This window comes from Eulemur rufifrons, chromosome 29 (genome assembly GCF_041146395.1).
Source record: "Eulemur rufifrons isolate Redbay chromosome 29, OSU_ERuf_1, whole genome shotgun sequence".
NCBI classification, from domain to species: domain Eukaryota; kingdom Metazoa; phylum Chordata; class Mammalia; order Primates; family Lemuridae; genus Eulemur; species Eulemur rufifrons.
The window spans coordinates 88329266-88334398 of record NC_091011.1 but is presented as its reverse complement, the minus strand read 5'-3'; positions in this window follow the sequence as shown (position 1 = coordinate 88334398).

The window sequence follows — 5133 nt, the reverse complement described above, 5'->3', positions numbered from 1 at the left end:
ACGAAATCAAAGTAGCAACCTCAATTGGATAACAATGTTCAATGTCCTTTCCTTCAAGAATTGACTGGGCGCGGTGGCTCACGCCTGTAATCCTAGCACTCTGGGAGGCCGAGGCGGGTGGATCGCTCAAGGTCAGGAGTTCGAGACCAGCCTGAGCAAGAGCGAGACCCCGTCTCTACTAAAAATAGAAAGAAATTATATGGACAACTAAAAATATATATATAGAAAACTTAGCCGGGCATAGTGGCGCATGCCTGTAGTCCCAGCTACTCAGGAGGCTGAGGCAGGAGGATCACTTGAGCCCAGGAGTTTGAGGTTGCTGTGAGCTAGGCTGACGCCACGGCACTCACTCTAGCCTGGGCAACAAAGTGAGACTCTGTCTCAAAAAAAAAAAAAAAAAAAAAAAAAAGAATTAACTCATCTTTCTGGGCTTGAGATGCTGAGTAAGCAATGTCTGATCTCCTCCAGACCTGCTGGTGCATTTCTCGCCCGAGAAATTTCAGATTTCAACAAGAGACCATCCTGAGTAGTGACGGTGGCGGGGCAGGGAGTGCGCAGACCTCATTCGGGAACAGAGCCCAGGGGAGCACCCTCCACGGTGCTCTGTACCTGACCACAGGCAGTGTGAACCGCAGCCAGTTCCTTCCTACGCCCAACACTTGTCAGCCTGGAGCCTCTTCTTTGTCTTTCCAAGGAGACTGAGCTCAACATCGATGTGACTGACGTCCCTCCACAAGTTTCCTCTGGGGTCCTTCATGATACCTGTGCGACCCTTCTGAGCGATGTCGACATTTTCTGTGATCACGGACAATGGTCTTCATTCTTGCAGTGGATGAGGCCAAGAGAGAACTCTTTGCTACGCCTTTGCTCCTGCATCTGTAAGATCTGTAAGATCCTAGCTCTGGTCTCACAGGTTGCTGGGAGGATTCATCGAGATCATGTACATTGGGAGCTTCATGGTGCGTGCACACGGAAGGCGCTAAGTGCCGGCTCTGATGGTTTTACCGTGTTAGAGTCTGTGACTCTTGGACGAAACTCCAGACCCTTCCTGTGCTGCAGCCAGACCACGCCTTGGGCCCCCACGTCCACCTGGGCCTCGCTGGGTGCCCCCGCCTAGGCCTCCTCAGAGAGTCCATGAGGCCAAGTATAAAGTCCATCTTTTGACAAAATGCTGCAAGAGTCCGTTTGAATTTCTAGAGGCTGCACCAGGGGACCCAAAATTAACATTGGCATCTTTGGAGACAAAGCAGATGCCCTTAGTGATTGGCAAGCTTCCGTGGCGGCCACACAACTGTGTGTTTTGGTTGACTAGCGGGGAAGGTGCCAGAATTTCTTTATAAGAGGCGCTGGTGGGAAGGCGGCAATGCGGTTGGAGCAGGATGCCAAGAGGCCTGGCTGGGAGCCGCATCTGCACAGCAAGCAGCGCTTGGCTTAGGCTGCCCGTGTCCAGGCAGGTGGAGCTTGACGGTGCTCGTGCCTACGTGGGGGAGGCGAAGGCGCTCATGCTGCAGTGGGGATGAGCAGGACACTGGCTCTGTCCCTCATCTGGGGACACTGGGCCACTGAGCCAGCCTGATCACAAAACAGTAAAGGATCAAGGAACGTTGGAAGGTTAGAAACAGGCTCTGGTTTCTGTGTTACCTTTTTTTCCAAATTATTTTTTACTGTGGTAAAAAATGTACAACATAAACTTTACCACCTTAACCATGTCCAAGTGTACAGTTCAGTAGTGCTAAGTTCATTCCCATCGTCGTCCAGCCAATTCCCAGAAGGCCTTCACCTCGCAAAACTGGAACTCGGTGCCCATTAAACAGCTCCCCATTTCCCCTCCCCCAGCCGCTGGCAGCCGCCCGTCCACTCTCCGTTTCTGTGAATTTGACGACTCTAGGTGGAATCATGCAATATTGGTTTCTGTGTTCCTTTGGAAAGCCGGGACTTTTTGAGAGCTTCACGGTGGCCGTCAGCTCTTACGCCGCCGTCCTCCCGCGTCTCCAGCTGCTGCTTCTCTGTCTCCTTGGGGTCTCCTGCCTGTGTCAGCCCCCAGGTGCTGCCTCTCCCTCCTCCATGCTTGGCCGGTGCAGCCTTCCCTTCCATACTCTTCCTGGGCGCTCTCCCCCAGCCAAGGTTCCCATCACCTCCAATAGTGATGGCCCCTCGGTCACCTTAAGGCTTCATCCTCCCCCGGTCTTTGCCCCGAGCCCCTGCCCCAGCGGCTCCCCCTCCCAGCTCCCCATCCCGGCTCTGCCCTGGCTCACTCCTGCGCACCCCTGGGGCACAGCCTTCCTGACAGACATCAGGGAGCTCCTGGCCTGTTTCCTTGCCTGTGTCCCCGCTAGGGTGTGAGCTGTCCAAGGCTGAGTCTCCTTCCTCCTGATATCCCAGCCTCGCAGACATCAGGAGCTCAGGAAATATTTGGCAAATGAGTGGATAAAGGAATCTTACAACACAGCTCAGTGGAAAAGTACAACCAAGAGAAAGGTTTCCAGGTGAAGATGGTGAGTTGAACATGTGCATCTAACTTATTCCTGAGGAAATCCCACTAAAACTACAGCAAAGGGATTTAAATGATAATATGCAAGCCCATGAGGAAGGTGAAGAGGCAGACCTGGGAAACTGAGTCACAAGTGGCCATTGGGAAAAGCAAAGAACCAACGTCTCGACACCACTGGATCCTCAAGAGGTGCAGGAACAGGCAGCAGCAGGGACCCGGGGTGGGGCGAGGAGGGGGAGCTTTGGGGCCATGTTGGAGGCTGCCGACCAAACCATGCAGACAAATGCAGCCGCTTACCCAACCGTCTTCCTGCCAGGGGCTCAGTGTCTTGTCTGCATAGGGGCCCTGGTCCAGGTGAGCCCTGCATTAGCCACTGTCTTCCTCAGGGAAGCCGAAGCCAGTCTGTGACCTGGGGACTCCATTTGGAAAATGTCATCCTGGGAGCCTTCCTCTCGAAGTGGCAATGAGGCCCTTTCCTTATTGAGCTAGCCTTGTGCTTCAGACCCAGCTTTTCAAAACTCAATAATATTTGGTTAGGTATATACAGTTAGGTGGTTAAAAAAATACTATTTTAAAAGTAAAAAAATGATTAACATAAAAGTCAGCCAAGTGGTTACCTTTTTGGGGAAGGGAGGAGGATGTGAGTGAGGAAGAACATGTATGGGAACCTGTAGTGGGTTGAATCATGTCCCCCTAAGAGTTATGTTCAAGTCCTAAGCCCCAGTAGCTGTGAACGTAACTTGACTTGGGAACAGTCTTTGCACATGTAATCAAGTCACGATGGGGCCATACTGACTAGATGAACGTGGGCCTTACATCCAGTGACTGTGTCTTTATAAGATACAGGAGGGGAGATCTGGGTACAGACACACAGGGAGGAAGGCCATGTGATGATGGAGGCAGAGGTTGGAGTGATGTAGTTACAGACCTGGAACGCCAAGGATTGCTGGCTGTCACCAGAAGTTAGGAAAAGGTAAGGAATGATTTTCCCCGAGAGCCTTGGGAGGGAGCATGGCCCTGCTGACACCCTGATTGCAGACTCCCAGCCTCCAAAACTGTGAGAGAGTAAATTTCTCTTGCTTTAAGGCCCCCCCGTTTGTGACACTGTATCTTGTTTCAGCAGCCTAGGAATCTAATACAGGTGCCTGAGGTTTTACTAATGTTCTATTTCATAAGCTGGGTTAAGAGTACAGGGGGGTTGGCCTTATTATTTTTTAAACTGCACATACATGTTTTATGTACATATATGATTTCACAATAACAAAAGTAAAAATAAACAGCAAAAAATGAACATCTAGTGATTGGGCTTTGGAGATAAGTTCAGGACGGGCACATTTGGCTATGAGTTGGCTTTGGGCACCAAGACTGCAGCAGGGGGATGTCACTGTCTGCTGGTGTAGGGCACGTGCAGAAGGGGACTTTCTGGGGTCAACTTGAATGTCACAGATAGCTGGAGCTCCGTGTCTCGCAAGCGAACATTCCGTGTGATCCCGGGCCAGGCAACATTCTAGCCGGTGTAATGTCCACAAGAAGATGAGGTGCCCTTCCTTCCCAGGGCAGCAGGCGGTGTACCCTCCTGGGGAAGGTTCTGCACTGGGGAGCCTAAGCGGGGAGTCCGTCTGTGGGGCGGGGCGTCCAGGTGTCACTCAGAAAGTTCTCTGGGGGCTGCCTGAGCTTCCGCCCTGGGGCTTCGGCCTTCCTGTGCAGAAGGCAGCCAGAGGGTCACTTTTTTCCGGCCTGATGGGAGCTGCTTTGGGAATAGCTAAGAAAGAGCCCTGAATACATCAACGTGGGCACGGCCTGAGCAGCCACACCGTCTGCAAGGCGCTTGTCACAGCCCTAGACCACGTCTGGTTCTCCGTCACTAGCTGTGTGTTGATGTCCACGACACATGATTTTTTTCTCTGTATGGTTTCCTGCCTGGTGGTGAGAGGACATAGCCATCCCAAGGAATTTTCAGTACATGTGTATTACTTTAGCTGGGAAAAAACATTTTTAAAGGATAGGAACGTGAATATTGCACACCTTGTAGAACGATTCAAACAAATAGACTGGGTCTGAATGTAAGATAAGAGTGCACTTGGAGAAGGGGATAGAGATTGGAGGAAAATCGCTTCATATCTTTCTCTTAAAGCTGTGTTAAGTTCTATTTAATGGACATTCTGGGAAAAGGACGCAATTCCTTTAAAAGCTGGGCTGCCCTGCAGCTGCAGCCAAGTTGTAAAACTGTTTGGGATGTGGCAAGGTTAGTAAAGAGACCAACTGCACGGTCATTTCTAACGGTCCGAGGGGAGGGGCGTTTGGAATGGTCTGAACGCTGGCTGCCGAGGAAACCAATGATCGGAAAAATAACATCACAGGCTCTTTATATGGCCCGCTGGTATCGTGATGCAATGTGATTATTTTTCTGACTTTCTGCTTTTACCACAGGAAAAGGAAGAAGCGAGGGGATGGGAGGAGAGCTCAGATGCCTAATTACCAGCACTTCCCTCAGATAAATTATAAACAGGCAGTTAAAGAATGCTCCTGCTGCACCAACGAAACAGAGCAGCCTTTAGACACTCTGGATGTCAACATGCCCTAATTTCGAAAGCACTAGAGCTGTGTATAACCCCAAAGATAATTTTTTTCTCTAAGCAATG